Below are 7,083 nucleotides of genomic sequence, written 5' to 3'. Positions count from 1 at the left end.
ATTGTGCACCGGGCCGGGGCTGTGCGTGTGTCTCGATGTGTGTGTGTGTGTGTGTGTGTGTGTGTGTGTGTGTGTCTGTGAGTTTGCTTGTGTATTGCATGCGTGTGTGTGTGTGTGTTTGTGAGTTTGCTTGTGTATTGCATGCGTGTGTGTGTGTGTGTTTGTGAGTTTGCTTGTGTATTGCATGCGTGTGTGTGTGTGTGTGTGTGTGTGTGTGTGCGTGCATTTCTGCAGCTGCTTGGGAAATCATTATCGCCTGAACCCCTCCTCCGCAGCTCTTGGGAGAGCTGGGGCAGAGGCCTGCAGAGGAAGATTCTTGGGCGCTGGACCCTGGGGAATTCATGGATCCTAGGGCCCAGAGACTTATTTATTTGGGAGAAGAGGGCACTCCCCTTAGGGACCTGAGGAATGACTCCTGGCTGACTCTCAGGACCTTATGGGGTGCTGGGGATAGAACCCAATAGTTGATTACTTGCGTGACCCACTGCACTATATGTTCCTGCCCCACATTTTTAATTAATTTATTTATTTTTAATTTGGGGGGGGGTCACACCCGGCAGTGCTCAGGGGTTACTCCTGATTCTACCCTCAGAAATCGCTCCTGGTAGGCACGGAGGGGACCCTGTGGGATGCTGGGATTCGAACCACCATCCTTCTGCATGCAAGGCAAACACTCTACCTCCATACTATCTCTCCAGTCCCTTTTTATCTTTTTTTGGTCACAATTTTTTAATTTAATAAGTAGAGTGCTTATGATGTGCTAGGCATTATATTAAGTTCTTTTTACTTTTGGCCCAGCGATGCACAAGGGTTACTCTTGACGCTGGATGCACGAATCATTCCTGGCAGTGTCTCCGGACCTTATGGGATGCCAGGGACAGGTTGGTCGTGTGCAAGGCCCATTAAGTTCCTTTTTATTTGTTTGTTTATTTGTTTGCTTGTTTTTTGGTTTTTGGGCCACACCTGGTGACGCTCAGGGGTTACTCCTGGCTATGCACTCAGAAATTGCTCCTGGCTTGGAGGACCATATGGGATGCTGCTTTCGCCATCGCTCCAGTCCCTTAAATTCCTTTTTAGAATTAATTCAGGGGCTGGGAGATAAAGTCCTGGAGCACATGCTTTGCCATTGGGATCACATTTGGATCCCTGGCACCACATGGTCCCCATATGGTTTTCAGGCACAGTCAAGAGCACAGGGAAGTAATTCCCAGCACCAGTGGTGAAACACTTGAACACGCCCACCCAAAACCCCTAAACATTAGTTCAGTTCATCCTCTCACAGGACTGGGTTCTTCGGGGCACTGATGGTTTCTTCATTTTATTATTAGTAAGCCAGCATTTTAACAGTCAAGCTGGCAGAACACTGCCTCTGACAGAATCCTGTAGCTCATACTATCAGCTGAGACTACTTTCCCATCTGAAAAATGGGCCTCAGAGTCTCACTCTCAGGGATATTTTAGACCAATGCTCATAAATTTAGCACTGTGACCAACTCACGGTAGACCCTTGCCAAATGTTCAGAGCCTTCAGTTAGGCAGTTAATTATCAGGGCACAGACCATTGTTATTATGACTTTCCAGATGAGAAAAGGGAGCCCTGGAGATGATCAAGATGGTACCAACCCCTTCTTTCCTGGCCACGTTGGAATTTTTTGGGGGGTATTGGGTTTAGACTAGATCCCGCAGTACTCGGGGGACCATCCCTTGCCATAGGGTCAGTGACTTGCAAGGCAGGGGCCTTAGCCACTGCACTCTCCCTTTAGTCCCACTCTGGAATATTGACCGAAAACTCTAGAAATCAGGCAGTTCCCAACCAGACTTCTTATGTTTACACAAGTCATCCAACTTAGCCTTTTCATCTTATAATCATTTACATAATTTAGTCAGGCAAGCACCTTTAACATCCTGTCCTATCTCTCTGACCCAGTATTTCTGTTTTTCCTTTTTGGGGTGGCAAGGCATACCCAGCTGTGTTCAGGGTTTACTCCTAGTTCTGCATTCAGGATTCACTCACGTCACAGCTCAGGAGACCATACAGTGCGCCAGGAATTGAATCCTGGTTGGCAGCATGCAAAGCAAGTGTCCTAGCTGCTGTATTCTCTCCCTAGTTCATAGCCCAGTATTTCTTCATTTAAAAAAAAATAGAAATAACTCTGGCTTCCTGAACCTTTCAGAGGCCCTGGGCCAGGTCCTTTGTGACCTGTTTCATTTGTTTGGGGAGCAAACCCAGCTCTCATGCATGCAAGGCATGCGGTCTACCTTTGAGCCACATCTGAGGCCTGTGACCTGGTTCTGAGAGGACAGGTCACACACCTGGCAGAAATCATGAACCGATAGAGTCCAAGCAAACTGTGGAAATATCGGCATCTGTTCCAGAGGTTGAGGGAACGCCAAGACCTGTGTGTACCATCCCCTTGGTGGAGTTCAAGGGTGTTTCCCACAGAACTCCACCCTTACACCTGCAAGGCTGACTCACCCAGGATCTCAGAGTCATTTCACTAGAAGGGTGCCCCTGGGGGCCTCCTCGTTTTACTCTCCTGAGAACAGCACAGCCTTTTTTTTTTTTTTTTTCCTGACAACTTAGAGCTCCAGGAACTACTGGCTGGAGAGGGCTGCCCCAGCACCCATGCTGGGTCTTCAGTGACAGGTGGGGCTGGGATTCCAGCATGGCTGGCAGAAGGAAAGGAGGTGAGTCATTCATAGCCAGGCTGGTCCCGGCTGCTTTCCGGGAAAGGGAAGGGAAGGAAAGAGAGGAAACCAGAAGGCCTGGAGGCTTGCGAGGGGCGGGATGTCCTTATCTTCCCAACCCGCCCTGGCTGGTGCTTCCTGCCCTAACTCTTGCAACATCTTTCCCCCAGCACTTCCCCCCAGAGGGGCGCCCAGGCAAGTATAGGGTTGCATCAGGGCCTTGTGCAAGGAGTAGTGGGGGAGGAAGAGGGCAGATGGGGGCCAAGGGAAGGTGGCCTAGAGGTTCAGGGTCCATACTCCTGCTGACTGGACACTTGCTTCACGAACCCTGGCCCTTGGCGTCCTCAGCTTTAAAATGAGTGTTACATGAGCCAGAGTGATAGTATTGCAAGTAGGGTGTTTGTTCTGCACATGGCCAACTCGAGTTCGAGCTCCAGCACCACAAGTAGTCCCTGAGCCAGCCAGGAGTAAGCTCTGAGCACTATTGAGTATGACTCCCTCCCGCCAAAAACAAAAACAAAAACAAAAACAAAACAAACATAAAAAAATAAAATAAAATAAAATGGTGTTATCATCACTGTTGCAGTTTTCTGTGACCTGTGACATCTCTACCCTATCTGTCCATTCCTCCAGATCTACTCCAGGCTACTGCTATCATCTTAACCAGAAAATGGTTCCACTGGTTTCTCAACAAAAAATTATAGAATTTTGGGCCGGAGAGATAGCACAGCGGTAGGGTGTTTGCCTTGCACACAGCCAATCCAGAATGGAGGGTGATTCGAATCCTGGCATCCCATATGGTCCCCCGAGCCTGCCAAGGGCGATTTCTTTCTTTTTTTTTTTTTTTTTTTTTTTTTTGTGTCACACCCAGCAGTGCTCAGGAGTTACTCCTGGTTCTATGCTCAGAAATCGCTCCTGGCAGGCTCAGGGGACCATATGGGATGCCGGGATTCGAACCACCAACCTTCTGCATGAAAGGCAAACGCTTTACCTCCATGCTATCTCTCCAGCCCCTCAAGGGTGGTTTCTGAGAGCCAGGAGTAACCCCGGAGCTCCGGAGTTTTTGGTGTGACCCCCCCAAAACAAAACAAAGCAAACAAATATATATATATATACATACATATATATGTATGGTATGTATATATATATACACACACACATATATATATATATATATATATACACATATATATAGGGGGGAGAGCATTTGTAGTACACAGAGAGGTCATCAACACCCAAATCTCACTTTCTCTCCTTGGAAAAGCTCAGGGGACTGTGCCGTATCCGAATTAAACAAAACATGTACTCCAACTCTCTGAATTATCTTCCATATCCAACATGTATTTTTATTTTATTTATTTATTGTTTTTTCGGGCCACATCCATTTGATGCTCAGGGGTTACTCCTGGCTTACTCCTGGCTAAGCGCTCAGAAATTGTCCCTGGCTTGGGGGGACCATATGGGACGTTGGGGGAATCGAACTGCGGTTCGTCCTAGGTTAACGCATGCAAGGCAGACACCTTACCTCTAGTGCCACCTCGCCGGCCCCGAATATGTATTTTTATTTTTATTTTTTTTGGGCCACACCCATTTGATGCTCAGGGGTTACTCCTGGCTAAGCACTCAGAATTGCCCCTGACGGGCCCGGAGAGATAGCACAGCGGTGTTTGCCTTGCAAGCAGCCGATCCAGGACCAAAGGTGGTTGGTTCGAATCCCGGTGTCCCATATGGTCCCCCGTGCCTGCCAGGAGCTATTTCTGAGCAGACAGCCAGGAGTAACCCCTGAGCACCGCCGTGTGTGGCCCAAAAACCAAAAAAAAAAAAAAAAAAAAGAATTGCCCCTGACTTGGGGGGACCATATGGGACGCCGGGGGATCGAACCGCGGTCCTTCCTTGCCTAGCGCTTGCAAGGCAGGCAGACACCTTACCTCTAGTGCCACCTCGCCGGCCCTGTGAATATGTATTTTTATTAAACAAAACTATGTGTATGCAGTACTGGGAGGTTGAACCTTAAGCCTCACAAATACAAGGTTCTACCCTTGAGCTATATCATCCACATATAGAACTTCTAGGAGTGCTGGGAACTGTGCTGCAGGAGCTCACAATTTAAGGAAAATTCCTTGTTCTATGGGCCAGAGAGATAGTATAACAGGTACATATAGTATGCCAGCCTTGCATGTGGCCAAGTAGGGTTCAATTCCTACCACTCCATATAATGGTCCAGGTTTCCTGGAGTGATCCCTGAGCACCGAGTCAGGACTAAGCCCCGAGCACAGCCAGGTGTGACCCCAAACAAAAACAAAACAAAGCAAAATGAAAATCTTTGTGCTCTTGGAATTTATCTTCTGGAAAAAAGAAGAGTAAATTAAGCAATGAATATGCATATACATGTTTACCTATTAACTCTTTTTTTTTTTTTTTTGTGGTTTTTGGGTCACACCCGGTAGTGCTCAGGGGTTATTCCTGGCTCCAGGCTCAGAAATCGCTCCTGGCAGACACGGGGGACCATATGGGACACCGGGATTCGAACCGATGACCTCCTGCATGAAAGGCAAACGCCTTACCTCCATGCTATATCTCCGGGCCCCTATTAACTCTTTTTTGTTTGAATGATTTTTTTTTTTTTTTTTGGTTTTTGGGCCATATCTCTTGGTGCTCAGGGGTTACTCCTGTCTCTGCCCCCAAGTCTCCAAGGATGCCAGGAGTGATTTCTTTTGTTGTTGTTTGCTTGTTTTTGTTTTTTTTTTCTTTTTCTTCCTTTGGTTTTTGGGCCAAACCCAGTGATGCTCAGAGGTTACTCCTAGCTATGTGCTCAGAAATAGCCCCTGGCTTGGGGGACCATGTGGGGCTCTGGGAGATCAAACCACGGTCCGTCCGAGGCTAGCGCAGGCAAGGCAGACACCTTACCACTTGCGCCACCACTCTGGTCCCTGTTTGTTTGTTTGTTTTTTTCTGGGTCATACCCAGTGGTATTCAGGGGTTACTCCTGACTCTGTACTCAGAAATCGCTCCTGGCAGACTCGGAGATCATATGGGATGCTGGGAATTGAACCACCATCTGTCCTGGGTTGGCCTTGTGCAAGGCAAGCGCCCTCCAGCTGTGCTATTCTCTGGCCCTCCAGGAGTATTTTTTTTCCTTTTTTTTGTTTTGTTTTGTTTTTGTTTTTGGACCACACCTAGTGATTCTCAGGGGTTACTCCTGGCTATGTGCTCAGAAATCACTCCTGGGGGCTGGAGAGATAGCACAGTGGTAGGGCATTTGTCTTGCATGCAGGATGATGGTTCAAATCCGGGCATCCCATATGGTCCCTGGAACCTGCCTGAAGCGATTCCTCAGCATAGAGCCAAGAGTAGCTCTAGTGCTGCCAGGTGTGACCCAGAAACCAAAAGCCAAAAGAGAAAAGAAAAAAAAGAAATCGCCCCTGGCTTGGAGGAATCAAATACCAGGGTCCATCCTAGGTTAGCGTGTGCAAGGTCAACACCCTTCTGCTTCCGCCACCACTCTGGCCCCTCCAGGAGTGATTTCTGAGCACAGAGCCAGGAGTAACTCCTGAGCACCACTGGATATGGCCCAAAAACCGAAAGAAAAATATAAAGTTCTTAGGATTGCAAAAATCTAGGCCTCCCTCCTTAAAGCCTTCCACAGGTGCCCCTTTCACAACTCATTTAAGAGGCAACTTAGCAGAACCCAAGCTTGAAAACACTGCAGGAGGCTGAGCGGAAACATAGCTATGGTGCTCTTCATTCATTCGTTCGTCCGTCTGTCAGTCCGTCTGTCCATCCATCCATCCATCCATCCATCCATCCATCCATCCACTCATGCATGCATGCATTCATTCATTCATTCATTCATTCATTCATTCATTCATTCATTCATTCATTCATTCATTCATTCATTCATTCATTCATTCATTCAGCTTGAGACCCCAGAATCCACTATCTGCCTTAGGAAGATCCGAATGAATCAGAGTTCTAAGATGCTGAATTCACCTGGCCAACATCCAGGCGGCTCGGTCCTTCTTCGGGAGACTGGCGACCCCACTCGGAAAGACATGGAACTGCTTCAGAACAGCAGACAAAAGAGCAGCGGAGGCCAGTGTTTTAGCGGCCTCTAGCGGGACATTTGAGCACTGCAGCCATGACTGTCCTGAGTTTTTGTTGTCTGGTTCTTGTGGATTGGCTTTTATCCTACTGTATGGACATAGGTGTGCATACATCTTTTGTTGTTGTCTGTTTTGGGGACACATAGGGAGATGTTCAGGGACTATTCCTGGCTCTGTGCTCAGGAATCACTCCTAGCGGTGCTGGGGGACCATATGCGATATCAACCCTGGATTTCCACTTGCAAGGTAGGTGCCCTGTCTGCTGTACTATATCTCCAACCCCCACACACATA

Source organism: Suncus etruscus, chromosome 9, assembly GCF_024139225.1.
Source record: "Suncus etruscus isolate mSunEtr1 chromosome 9, mSunEtr1.pri.cur, whole genome shotgun sequence".
NCBI lineage: Eukaryota > Metazoa > Chordata > Mammalia > Eulipotyphla > Soricidae > Suncus > Suncus etruscus.
This window is presented reverse-complemented; position numbering follows the sequence as displayed.